Consider the following 15230-nt stretch of genomic DNA (forward strand, 5'->3'; position numbering starts at 1 on the left):
GTTTATTTGGTTCAGTTTTCTGGGACAGGTTTTCTCTGTGTAGCCCTGGCTGTCCTGGAACTCGCTCTGTAGACTAGGCTGACCTTGAACCCAAAGGTCTGCCTGCCTCTGCCTCCTCAGTGCTGGGATTAAAGGTATGCATCACAACTGCGCAGCCACATGTGGAACTTTCTATTGACAGAAACACATCTCTGAACAGTGACTATTCAAGGCAGATTCAGAACTTTAATGGAATCTGGTATAGACATTTTAAAAGTTCCCCCTAAGGGCTCTACCCCTAGCTGAGGAGCTTTCTGGTAAAGTAGGGACAGTCAGAGTTTTTTGGGGGGTGGGGGAAGTGGCCTCTAGTAGGTTTCCCATACTCCAGTGACCATGGCTAAATCCATTCCTATATAGACAGCACAGATTAGACTCAGTGGTTATGAAAAGAGGATGTGAAGTTACGAGAGAGAGGCTATGTGAGAAAGTCTGGGAGGAGCTGGATAGTGAAGACCTTACATGATAAAATACATAATTACATAAGAAATTTTCAAAGAGTAAATTTCAAAAGCTCAACGTTTTATCAGAAGTTTTTAATCTACAGAGAGAGCAGCACTAGGAACTCTAGAATAACAGACATTTAAATCATACCTACATCCGATTTCTTTCACAAAAGCTACCATGGTTCAAATCAATCAAATGAATGAATGTTGAATTTCACTTTGACCCATAATAAGCCAACTGTAGTAATCATTGCTTTGTGAAGAGAAATTTATATTTAAGATAAATGTCACATTTATCTTCATGCAAAGATAGAGAGATGTCTTTGCATGCTTTTATTTGATAGAATACACACAGCATAGTGGGAAAGGGCTGAAAAACATAAAGAAAAAGACAAAGCTGGAAGCATCACAATACAAGATATCAAGACACATAGTAGGGCCACAGCAATCCTGAAGCATACCAGTGCTATAAAACCTAGGAACAGAATAGATATCCCAGAAATAATTTCATAAACTGGATAACTGATTCTCAGAGATGCCAAAAACATAATGGAGAAAGGACAACCTCCATGACCAATGGTACTGTGAAATAAATGGTATCCATATATAGAAGACTTAAACTTGCTACAATACTTGCTAATATTCAACTCCTTGATTCAAATCCCAGCACTGCAAAATACAGCCATACTGATCACACACTCCTGTAATCCCATCAGTCAAGAGAATGAGAAGTTCAAGATCATCTTTAGCTACATAGTAAGTTTTAAACGGGAGCTCGAGTTGTGTGAGACTGTGCCTCAAAAAAATACCATCCCTGTTCCTTTGGGATGCCCTGCCAACCTAAGCCACACTTGCTTCCAAGAACCCTGTAGCCAACATGTGGTATAGACTCAGTAAGCTATATAAGACCCGTGTTTTGCCTCCCCTCTTCCATTCTTTCTCCCCGGTCCAGTTTCCACTTGTCTCAGACAGCTCCCACATCTTGAATGGCGCATCTCCATTCCTTGGTATTGGCTATCAATCCCAGCCATACTTGCCACCACAGACCCTGTAGTCACTATACATGGCACAAAGTCAGAATAGCCACTTTTACTCTCCCTCTTGTTCTCTATTCCACTTGGCTATACCACATCTAAGCTCCAAGCCTCCCCAGGATCCCACATCCTGTGGCCGGGTCCAGTATGGTGAATTCCTTCAACCTAATCCACCTGCACTCCCTTCAATCCTCAGACCTATCCAGGGTCTCACACCCTTTCCACAGGCTCATTCTGATTAGTACTGTCTTGACTGTTCCCACACCCCCATCTTGTCCCTGGACTCACATACTGTATGCCAGCCCATCCTGAGAAGACTTCCTGTCCTTAGCCCACCCATACCACATCCAACCAACAAACCTAGCACCAGTGGTACAGCTTGCACTTGTTCGCACAGGAAAAGACTTTCTGCAGATGATACCAAGAGCACAGACACTAAGTCTTAACAACTAATAAGTGGGACCTCATAAAACTGAAAAGTTTACACATGGTAAAGGACACTGTCGTATGGCTAGAGGGAACTAGCATTAACATACATGACAAAAGCTATATAGGAGAAATCCACAGGCAGCATCATCCTAAATGGAGAAGGAATGAGAGAGTGGTTTCCACTATCCCCACGCCATTTCAATGTTGTGCTTGTAGTACTATTGGAGCAATAAGGCAAAAGGAGGAAATTAGAGGGATACAAACAGGGAGAGAAAAAGTCAAACCATCCCTATTTTCAGATGGTATGATATTATACATCAGAGATCACAAAAATGCTATCATCAGAAAACTGCTGGAAATGATAAACAAGTGTAATAATGTGAAAGGATACAGGATCATCTTCCACAAATAAGCAGCTTGTCAATACCTGGACAACAAACTTCCAAAGGAGATTATGGACACAATCCCACTCATGATATCCTCAAAGAAAATAAAGTATCTAGGACTAAACCTAGCCAAGGAAGCACAGGACATCTACCATGAAACCTCTGAGGAAAATGACAGATAAAGATAGTAGAAAATGGAAAGAAATCCAGCCCATCCTCATGTATTGGCAGATGTTGGGATGACCATTCTTTTTCTTTTCTTTTCTTTTTTAATTTAAATTTTTTTCACTTTACATACCCAACCCCAGTTCCCCCTCCCTCCCCTTCTCCCGACCCCCCTTCTCTCCCCATCTACCCCCACCTACCCTCTATCTACTCCTCAGAAGGAGTAAGGCCTCCCTTGGGTAGTCAACAAAGTCTGGCATACCAAACTGAGGCAGGGCCTAGCCCCTCCCTCCTGCATCAAGGCTGAGCAAGGTATCCCAACATAGGGAATGGACTCCAAAAACCAATTCATACACCTGAGACAAGTCCTGGTCCCCCTGCCAGAGGCCCCACAAACAGATCAAGCCACACAATTGAAGATGACCATTCTTCCAACAGCTGTTTACAGATATGATACCATTCTAATCAAGATCCTGATCTCATTCTTGCAAAAAAAAAAAAAAAAAACCAAAAAAAAAAAAAAAACTGTCCTAAAATTCATATGGAACCACCAAAGACCCCAGATAGGCAAAGTAATCCTGTGAAAAAGGAACAATGCTTGAGATATTTAAAGTCCAGATCTTAAGATACGTTTCAGAAAGAAGCCAGGAAAGCAGTGCTCTGTGCCCTTGAGGTCCCCAGGGAGGCAGGACAGACACCACTACAAAGACCAAATATGTGATGGGGCAGGGGGGGGGGGCAGGGGGGGGAGAATGGATTTAATGGAGCGGTGCATGAGCTATGGAGAGAGGTGAAACTGGAGACTTGATGGCAGTGACCAGTGAGAAAGAGGGCTGAGAGCAAAACACTGTCACTGCCCAGTAGGACCCAAGGGGATGGTATACAACAGCCTGGAGCTTACACAGATGCAGACCAAGCCTCTGAACCTGCCATCTGGTCACGGGATCCCCCTAGCTCTGAGCAACAGCAGAAGCCCTAGATGAAGAAAGTTTCACTTTCTGAATTAAACCTCAAAAAAACAGCTATGGCCCGAGGTGCCACTGGAGGCCATGTTAATGTCTCAGGTACATACTACTTCCCTAGGCTGTGATGAAGCCTAAGAGTCATGAGGACATATATAGTCTGTGCCACTGATTCATTCCTTGGTGATGTTCTCAGGCTTTGCTGCCTCAGGGCACCAAGCTGAAATGGGTAACATGAGCAACCACCTGAGTCCATGCAGAGGCTCGTGGCCCATGCAGCCACTAATGGCCATGAGTGGGTCAGTGCTCCTGAAACAGCAAAGGGCCATGTTGATGTCCACACCCATGTTACCTCCCAAGCTCATATGATCCCCTGTGGTCTGGGCTACCACCTGAAGTCACCTGAAGTCTTGTAAGTGAGAGGGCTGGCCCTACCTTTTGTGGGAGAACTAGTCCTGCCCTTTACAGGGGCACTAGCGATGGCATGGGTATAAGAGAGCTGGTCCCACCCATGGAAGAAGAACTCACCCCACAGCTCGCTGGCCCACAGCCCTGCAGTGCAGGTGGTGAAGTGGAGGCAAGAGATCTGACTCCTGCCACCACCGGGCTGTCCTCGGTAGATGGCTTCTGTCATAGATGCAGGCAAAGATGCCTCTTTCCTTAGAGAGCTGGCCACTAGGAATTTGACCAAATTCCAGTGAATATATGGACAATATATGGGGGTGGAGGGAGAAGCCACAGTGGAAAGAGGAAGACATGGGACCAGTGAGCAATGAGTGTGATTGGGGTACATGGACAGCCTTCAAGTAGTTTTTAAAATCATCCTATTGAAGTTTCTGGGTCAATTATGTATCTTGACTAACTTTACAGAAATGTTTACCAAAAAAAAAAAAAGATACATTACAGAGACATAGTAATAAAAACAATTACAATTACGGTACAGGTACAAAAACAGACAAGTAGACCCAAGGAACAAAATTGAAGACCCAACATGAGCACGTGTAACTTCAGCCACTTAATATTTGACAAAGACACCAACACCATATGCTGGAAAAAGGAAAGCACCTTCAATAAATGTTGCTAGGAAAGCTGGATGTCCGCATGCAGAAGAATGAAGTTAGACCAGTATCTATTATCTTGCACAAAAATTAACTCCAAATGGATCAAAGACTTAAATCTGAAACCTGAAACTGCTGGAAGAAAACATGAGCAACCCCTCCCATGATGTAGGTGTAGGAAAGGACTCCCTGATTAGGACTTCATTTACTCAAGAATTAAGGCCAACAATTGATAAGTGGGACTTTATGAAACTAAAACACTTTGGCACAGCTAAGGAAACAGTCAGTCAGATAAAAGGGAAACCCACAGAATAGGAGGGAATCTTTGCTAGTTATACACTTGTCAAAGGATTACTATCCAAAAAAGAAGAAGAAGAAATATAACAAGTGACCTATTAGAAAAATGGGCCTGGGGTCTGAATAGAGAGTTCTTACAAGAAGAAGAAATAACAGCTAAACATTCTCCAAAAAAAAAAAAAGTGTTTATCACCCCTAGCATTATGGAAATGCAAATCAAAACAGCTTTAAGATTTCTTCTTACTCCAGTCAGAATGGCAAAGATCAACGAAATAACCAATGACAAATGCTGGAGGGAATGCAGAGTGGGGGACCTTTGTTCACTATTGGAGGGTTTGTCAACTGGTGCCATCATGAAAATCAGTGTGGAGCATCCTCAGAAAGCTAATATTAAATCTTCCATACAACCCATCTGTACCACTCTTGGCATATGCCCAAAGGACTCAACATCATTCTCCAAAGATACAGCTCAGCCATGTTTATTACTGCTCTATTCACAATAGCAAGGAAATGGAAACAACCTAAATGCCCTACAACTGATGAATGGATGACAAAATATGGACATATACACTTTGGAATATTATTATTTTATTCATCTGTAAAGAAAGATGAAATCATGAATTTTGCAGGCAAATGGATAGAACTAGAAGAGATCATAGTCAATGAATGAGGTAACAGGGTCCCAAAAGACAAACTCTCATATTCTCTTTTATTGGAGGCTCCTAGCTCCAAATCTTCAGATGGGAGTACCTAGCCTACAGTAACTACAGAAACCAGGAAAGTGAAATAGGGCCATTGACAGGTTAGGGGTGTTGAGGAACAATGGAGAAAAGGATAACCAGGTACAAGCAATCTGATCAGGAAAATGGGAAAGGGTGAGTACTTAGGGGAAAGGAGGGGGGTAAATACAGAAGAAGGTGAAAAGTGATTTGAAAGGACGGGCAGGAAGCAAGTGATCTGATAGGTGAAGTGATAAAATATGGGTTCTTTTGGGAAGGAGAAGAAGATGGGAGGGGGTAAAGGGGATTAGCAAGATACAAGTTATCTAATAGGTAAAATAGGAAAAGGGGCTCTTTAAGAAAAGGAAGAGAGTTAAATGCAGAAGAAAGAGGGAGGTGGATCAAATGACAATATAGATGTATTTAAAGGCCACAAAGGATCATATTATTAATTACTTACCTAAAAAACTATAATGCATTCAATTCAGTGTATAAATATTCATATCTTGTTGTAATAAACTTTTCTATTCTGGACTGATAGTGCCCCTGGCAAGAGCCAAAGACAACCTAAAAAAAGTTATCAGACACGAGAAGCCCTCTTTTGAGTTGCTGGCCAAGGATTTCTAGGAGCCTATTGCTGTTGTCCTTGGTTACCCCCAAAAAGTGGAAAGTTAGCCTCTACTGCTAAAGACACCGTGCACTTCAGAAACAAGGCCCAGAGACCACTGAGTTGGAACTGACCTGAAGGCCCCCTCCCTGAGGACTAACTTTCATGGTACCATATAATCTTCCAAAGGAAGGACACAGACAATAGTTCTATCCAGTTATGACACCTATGAACCACATCAATTACCAGTAGGGCAGGATAAACCTAAGGTGTGGTTATGTCATGCATTGCTTGGCAGAAACCAACAGCTCTCTAATTGAACTTATGCCTCCCTCAACCATGCCTGGAAATGGAAACCTAGCTAACTACTCAGTGTGAGTGTAGTCATTCATAGTTATTGGAGGAGAATCTACAACTGCAAGTTTACTAAACCAGTATAATTGCTAACAACAATCTATAAACGTTTGTCCTATATATACCCACAGACAAGTGGTTTTCATCCCTCATCAAGGAAACTTATCTTCGCAATAGATAGAAATCACTCTACTGATGAAGGTTCCATATACCTTATCATCATCTGTAACTGGCAACACCAAACAAGGTCACTGGTTACAAGTCAAGATTCAATAGGTGTCACTTAGTTAAACATCTTGTGCTGGGTCTTTGGGAACAGGCAGGTGGGAGAGAAACTTCAGCTACATGTGGCACCCAAACAATTGGCAAGAATTTCTATAAAACCTGAGGAAGCTTAAAAAAAGAGATTCTAAACACATAAAAACGGAGTCAAACTCAGCTTCTTGGTAACCGTCATTGTTATTCATTAAGCGGCACTGTTCACCATGTGAGAAAAGCCATGAGACACAACAAAACCCATTATAATGAGTGGGGGTAATGAAGGGTGAGGGTCGAGGGAAAGAGAGCTTGGGGGAGCGGGAGATCCCAGCTGGATCAAAAACAGAGAGGGAGAACAAGGAATAGGAGACCATGGTAAATGAAGACCACATGAGAAGAGGAAGAAGCAAAGTGCTAGAGAGGCCCACAGAAATCCACAAAGATACCCCCACAATAGACTGCTGACAATGGTCGAGAGACAGCCTGCACTGACCTACTCTGGTGATAGGATGGCCAAACACCGTAATTGTTGTGTGCTAGAAACCCCATCCAATGACTGAGGGAACTGGATGCAGAGATCCACGGCTAGGGCCCTGGTGGAGCTCCGGGAGTCCAATTAGCGAAAAAGAGGAGGTTTTATATGAGCGAGAATTGTTGAGACCAAGTTTGGATAAAGCACAGGGACAAATAGCCAAATGAATGGAAACACATGAACTATGAACCAATGGCTGAGGGGCCCCCAACTGGATCAGGCCCTCTGAATAGGTGAGACAGTTGATTGGCTTGATCTGTTTGGGAGGCATCCTGGCAGTGGGACCGGGTCCTGTGCTCAGTGCGTGAGCTGGCTGTTTGAAACCTGGGACTTATGCAAGGACGCTTGGCTCAGCCTGGGAGGAGGGGACTGGACCTGCCTGGACTGAGTCTACCAGGTTGAACTCAATCGTCGGGGGAGGCTTTGCCCTGGAGGAGGTGGGAATGGGGGGAGGGCTGGGGGAAAGGGGAGGGGGGCGGGAGGGGGGAGAACAAGGGAATCCGTGGCTGATTTGTAGAACTAAATTATATTGTAAAATAAAATTAAATTAAATTTTAAAAAAAAATTTTTAAAAAGAGTTTATTAGGAGAAGGGGAACAGAGGGGATGTGTTAGGCCTATGGAAAGATCATGCAGGGAGAGAGAAGAGGGATAGAAAGAACCCCCTTTTTTAGAGGTTCCCCCTGCACATGCGCATATGGGCTTAAGTAGCTATGAAACCATGCGTGCACATAGATTGCATGATCATGCTGCACGCAAATTATGTGATCATGCAGCGCACAGATTATGTAGGATGTAAGGCCCTGGAATGACTAAGCATCTTGCCAGTGCATGCATGGTCATGGGAGAGTGGCTAGGAATTTCAAGTCTTTTCTCTGGTGGGCTCTATTTGCTGACAATAAGCAGAGGCTCGGCTCCTTTAAGAAAGGGCTTCCTGACTCAGCATTATCAGCAAAAACCTGCTACCAAACACTAAGAGAGTTCATGAGTGGGTGGCACACTACTCAGTGGCAGTGCTGACCCAAAAACTTCTCAGAGTTGCAGCAGTAACATGGCCTCTGCCATGAGACTAGATTCTCAAGGAACCAAGGATTGGGGCGGAGCCAGCCGCCAAAGCCACAGCTTTAGTCCTAGCCATGCCCACTTAGCAGCGTAAATGCTCATGGAGTCAGAATAAGATAGATATGCAGTAAAGACAGATTCAAAAAACAAAAAACAACCTATGATCGCGTTACAGTGTGTTTAAAAATATACATAGGCTTAGGAGAGTAAGGAGAAGGTATAGACAGTCATAAAAAAGAAATATATAGTTTTAAAATAATAAAGTCCTTGAAAAAGGAGTAAAATAATATTTTTAAAAGCCACATAAAAATGGAAAATACACAGAGAGTCTGGATACTGTATGTTATTGTCCTATATTTCAATTGATTGCCAGCTGAGGAAGGAGCAACAGCTGCTAAGAGACATTTGATTATAAATGTTACTGTATTAATTCAACCTATATATTTTGAAAATGCCTTGACTTCAAAATTTAAGTCAAAAGATATGTTACTTTGGAGAAGAGGTTATGCTTTTATTTCCACAGGAAATGAGAGGCTGTGGATTCATTCTGGGTTAAGAAAAATCAGATTTGATCAAGGAAATCACCCTGAAAAATCTCCAATTGGAACAGATGGCCCAGATGATCCAACAAACATTTCAGAGCACCTCTGTTGCAGTCTCCTCTGAGTTCTGCATCCAGAAAAGCTTCCAGGCTTCTGACTGAGATGGTCCAGCCTCACAGACTATTCTAATCAGAACTTGACCATAATCCTATATTTTCTCAGGGTCCCCATAAGATTAACGGTGCCTCCCCTGACCCAATCAGCAGAAAGTAGCCTAGAAAACGATGCCCACATTCCCAAAAAAATGGATTATGGATGCTTGTCTGTGTTTAGGAGGTTTGGTTACAAATTGTTTTTGGTCATAGTCAATCCCTTTCTGAAAGAAGAAAGGGGGATATGATACAGAAATGATGGGGGAAAGGAGGTAGATTATTAAATCTACTTTAATCCAAAAGAACAATGATTAATCTTACATATTTTGTATCAGTATGGATTTTAGCTTATTGATACAATTTAAAGTTAATTTTGTTATACTGTATGTATATTTCTACTCTTGTTTAGGGTATTATGTTTATGCAGCTCATTTAAAGAATATAATATATAATTAAGAAATACAGAATAATAGTCATCTATAATAGCAAACTTAATAGTGTTTTCAAGGTATATTTTCAAGGTCATACAGAGATATATTTCAGATAGATAGGCAACCTTAAAACACTTCAAAGACCTATAGAATATGGCATTTAAAATGTTTTAAGAACTTAGACTTTTCTGGACAGTGAGACATGTTTGCTTCTGGCAGCACCAATTACTTCAAAAAGGATGGTGGGCATTGAACTCCATATGGAGTTTGTTTTCTTTGTGGCAAAAGCTAGCCATGTGGGCAAAGAAAGTGCCCTTGCCTCAACTGCTGACAGTACGCTGTACAAACTGGACAAGCAGAGCATAAAAGAAAATGACTGCAGAACTCTGCCAAGACAGGGTGGGACAATTCTTCAAAAATCCTGCTTCACAGATAAGTCTGTCAGATATGCTAGGCCTGTAGGACACAGATGGATGCCCCAACATTGCAGAGGAACTTTGGGTGACTGTCCAGGCACCTTGAGGTCCCTGTCATTAGGTAACATTACATCCTTCTGGAGTCTTTGATGGAGTTGAAGACTAACTAGTTGTAATTATAATTTTCCTTCATTATAATAGAAAGCAAATTAGATATAAAACTTTAGACTCACCAAGATAAGATAGATAATTAAGTATTTTTCTCTATTTTTGCCAAAAGCAAATGGATTAGTGTTACTGTAATTCTTAATTGATAACTGTTTTTGTTGTACATAATCTTACCATGTTAAAGTTAAAACCTTCGTTTTTAATTATACAAAAAAGGGGAAATGCTGTGGAACGCTCCTCTTGTACACCTTAAAGATTTGTCACTCTACTTAGTTTAATAAAATGCTGATTAGACAGTAGCCAGGCAGGAAGTATAGGTGGGACAGCCAAACCGAGAATGCTGGGAGGGAGAAGGATGGAATCAAGGAGTCACCAGACAGACAGACACAGAGGAAGCAAGATGAGAATGTCATTCTGAGAGAAGGCACCAAGCCATGTGACTAAACATAGATAAGAATTATGGGTTAAATTAAGTGTGAGAGCTAGTTAGTAATAAGCCTGAGCTACTGACTGAGCATTGTTTGTTCATGGGGGAAACTAGCCTACAATTTTCTGTCATGGTTGTTGTTGCTGTATCTAGCTTTGCTATCAAGGTTATACTGGCTTCTTAGAAAGAGTTTATCAGTGTTCTTTCCCGTTCCCATCTATGAAACAGTCTGTGAGCTCTTCCTTAAAGGTCTGGCAGAATTTATCAGTGAGTCTGTGTGAACCTGAACATTTTTAGCTGCAACATTTTTTAATCTTGCTTCGACCTACTCACATGTTAGAGGCCTAAGTTGGTTATCTCATCTTAATTTAATTTTGGAACCTCCTCTGAGTGTAGAAACACATCCATTTCTTATATACTTCCCAATTTAGTGGGATATAAGTTGTTAAAATGTGGACAAGTAGGAATTTTAATAATTTTATTAATTCTTTGAGAATTCCATACAATATACTTTGATCATATTCACTTGCTTCTACCAACTCCTCCTGAATCATACCCACATCAATTAGCTTTATGTTCTCTCTCTCTCTCTCTCTCTCTCTCTCTCTCTCTCTCTCTCTCTCTCTCTCTCTCTCGGTTTTCTTGAGACGGCATTTCTCTGTGTAGTTTTGGTGCCTGTACACCCCGCTGGCCTCGAACTCACAGAGATCCGCCTGGCTCTGCCTCCCGAGTGCTGGGATTAAAGGCGTGCACCACCACCGCCGCCTGGCGCTTTGTGTTCTCTTTACCCACAGTATTTGTGCTTCCCAAATACTTTTGGGTGTGGGACCCAACCTGGATCACATTTGGATTACCAGGGGTCTTATCTATAAAGAGAACTAACTTTCCCTCTAACAGAACCTGTCAGTTGCCAGTAGTTGCTCATCTAGGGTAGGACTTTATGACAATATGTCCCCCTCTACGATGGGACTTGGTCTGACTTGAACTTGCACAGGTCTTGTGTGTGCTGTCACAACTGGCATGAGTTTGTATGTGCAACTGCCCTGTGTGTCCAGAAAACACTTTTTTCTTGTCATCATTTACCATCTATGGCTCTTACAATCTTTCTGTCCCATCTTCCCTGATACCCCCAAATCTTGAGGACTAAGGTGTAGGACAGATGTCCCACTTAGGGCTGAGCACACCACAGCCTCTTATTCTCTGTACAATGACTGGTTGTGGGTCTCTGTATTAATTACCATCCACTTCAAGAAGAAAACTCTCTCATTAATAGGGACCTTATTCCTCTGAAACCTCATGAGCTGGGCCTCCACAATCTGCACTCCACTCCACCCTGTTGTCTTCCAGGCTCCTACCAGAATGGTTTATTAAGCACTGCTTATAGCATTCAACTATTTTTCTAATCCAAAGTTTCAAAGTCTTCCACATCCTCCAAAACTAAAAATGATCTAATTCTTCACAGCAATACCCAACTCCTGGTACCACAATCTGTATTCATTATGTTTCTGTTTCTGGGTCCTCAATTTCTCTCTCTATCTCGCTCTCTCTCTCTTCTCTCTCTTCAGGGATTTAAAGTGTTCATTGTAGAGATCTTTCACCTTCTTGGTTAGGTTTATTTCTAAATGTTGTATTTTCTTTGAGACTGTTGTGAATGAGAGTGTGTCCATGATCTCTTTATTAGCATGTGTTGTTGTTATATAGAAAAGCTACTGATTTTTGTAAGTTTATTTTAAACCCCCTAGGTATGACCTAAAGCTCAGAGGACATCTCAGAAGAGGGAGAAGAAAGATTGTAAAAGCCAGAAGACCAGTATGTCTGCTGTTAGAGTGTGTCTTCTATATTAGGCAGGGAAGGTAAAAATAATTCCATATTATTATGGAATCTTAATAATAAAGTCACCCAGACAGAACCTACAGAATAGAAATGCCAGTAGACATGCCAATGTGCATGCATAAAAATATCAACAAGGCCCCATGTCTAGATAAATAGCTATAAGCAATTAATGATTGCTGAGAGAGGGAAAATCAGTCTTCCTCAAAGATGAGCCCCCCAATTGATTATCCAAAACCAAGTGGTCATCCTAAAATAAATCCATATAAGCAACACTAATACACTCAGCAGATTGTATTTATATATTCATATGTATGTATATAGGTAACAATAATAATTTAAGGAAAATATAGATGACGATATAAAGATGAATCCAGAAGGAAGTATGGGAAGGAGTGGGGTATGGGTGAATATGATAAAATAAAAATATTAAATTCTCAAATAATTAGTAAAAAATATTGCATTCTTTGTAAAGAGAATAGAACAGGTTACCTTAGTGTCAGATAAGCACCAACAAATCTGAAGCCCATCTGTGAGTGTTAAATGAATGCAATTTTTCCTTTCAAGGTGGAAGGATTTTTTTTATTGACTGTATAATAAGCACACTTACAGGAGTTAGAAATAGTGTTGTTAGATGACTAATCAACCAATCATTAGATTATTAATTTGTTTTTAATTAAACTTCTGTAAGATGCTTGAAATACACAAAATATATCACCTTGTACACACACACACACACACACACACACACACACACACAAAGAAGAAGCAGAAATTAAGGCACGACCCTAAGGAAAGTAAGTAACAAGCATAGAGCTGTCCCCTGACACTTCTCTTCAAGAATCAGTAAATGGATCCTCAAGGACCTAGAGAAATGATCAACAGATAGGTTCTGCTTATAACTCTACACCCCCAGAGAAGAAGCTTCAGCGTCCTCCTCACCATTGCCATATCTCCCTCTTCTCTGGTTATTACCAAAAAAAGAAGAAGAAAAAGAAAAAATCATTCCCATACTCTAAGAAATAGGAATAAAAAGGCAAACGTCTAAGACGCTTCAACTTGGATTCCCCTTTTCTGATACAGGTAATAAGATAATATAGGCTTAGAAAAATAAAATAGTAATACAATTGTAGAATCTAATAGCCTCTATCCATGGCTTTCTGAATTGCAGACATACAACCAATGTTCCTTAAGCTTCTACTGGTCAGGAATCTGATCAAGATGCTTCCATAGATTGGCATAATTATGCCTATGTTGTAGCTAAAGACACTGACAGTATTGTTTTCTTTTGGCTAGTAAAGAAAATCCTTAGCTTCAAGGGTTTTTTCTGCTAAACACAACTGTGTGCTATTTGTCTCAATATGAATAATCATCCTTTTTAAACATCATTTTTACAAATAGATACCCAGTATTACAGATATGGTATCCCCTTGTGGTATCTGTACAAATGAACATGAGGACAACATTATTCTGTGACATGACTCTGGACTGGCTGTGGAGATGATAGACTTTGGCACTAAGACTTTGAAACAAATTAAAATATCCAGGCAATGTCTTTCCTTTACACTGTGTGACAGTCTGACTCACTCATTCAGACTTTACTTTTTTGCTGTGGTTGACTAATTAACAAAGAAACAAATCCCCCAAAGAGATACCTAATGTCCCAAATACCCTGGGTTCTTAAACATGATGTCATATCTGTGCTCACAGCATCTACAGTTGGTGGACAGGAATCTGCTAGACTTGTGAAAAGACTGGGGGAGCATTTGTGTGTATTTCTCTCTGTGTGTCTGTGTTTGTCTGTCTCTCTTTCTCTTTCTCTCTCTCTTCCTCTCTCTCTCTTTCTGTGTGTGTGTGTGTCTGTCTGTCTGTCTGTGTGCATCTGTTTGTCTGTCTGTCTGTGTGAGTATGTGTGTGCATATCTCTCTTTCTCTCAGTGTGTGTGTGTGTGTGTGTGTGTGTGTGTGTGTGTGTGTGTTGCTAAGGCTGCAGACCAGTGCCTTGCATAAGCTAGGCAAGTACCCTCCACCAAGCTAATCTTCCCCAACCCTACTCTTTGTTTTTTAATTAGTTCAACATATATTTGATTACTCCAGCTCAGATCTGTGGTGAGTAAACATCTTCTTCATAGGAAAGCTAAGCAATACAAGGTAACAATGCAGGCTGGCTGAATATGATACTCTGAGTAAAATCAGTGTTAACTAATACAGAATCACTTTCACATCCCATTTCTAAGAAATCTCTGTGAGAACTAACAGTCTTGTTCTGAAACGGAATGCTTTTACTCAAAGTTCTAACATATTTGAGCTTTTGGTTTTTAAATATTGTGATGTTATTTAGAAAAAATGAAATATAGAAAGACAAACACAGAAGTAAGGATGCTACTGAAGAAAGTTGAGTGAAGGGTGAGAATGAGTTTAGGAGATGACAGTGGGAAAGAAAGAAGTACATGAGTGTGTTTTCACAAGAGAAACAGCAGGACATTGACAGATGTCCTGTGAGAGTCAATATGGAGAAAGATGTGCAACGTTAAAATAAGCATGGAAACGGGGTTCTTGACCATTAAATTATTAAAAGAAATACTGAAAATATTTTTAAATAGTTAGCAAAGCAATCCACAAAACTACAACTTTTAGAATATGCTGGAAAAATATGCTGCAAGTTCCTTAACTAAATATCCAATCATTTGACTTTCAGAGTATTGAATGACTTCTTTCTGAATTGATGTTAAACCTGTAACCTTAAGAAAAATTTTGTTTTAACCTTATGAAATTCAAAATCAGGAAGTTCTCTTCATATGTTGTAGCAAGTTTCCTCTTAAATCAGTTTTCTGTTCATTAACAGTCCCATTAAAGGAGCAGAGTGTGCTACTTAAATTTAATAGCTTAAAAAATAGCCACAATTTTAGTATTTTTCTTCC

Source organism: Peromyscus maniculatus, chromosome 9, assembly GCF_049852395.1.
Source record: "Peromyscus maniculatus bairdii isolate BWxNUB_F1_BW_parent chromosome 9, HU_Pman_BW_mat_3.1, whole genome shotgun sequence".
Taxonomy (NCBI): Eukaryota; Metazoa; Chordata; class Mammalia; order Rodentia; family Cricetidae; genus Peromyscus; species Peromyscus maniculatus.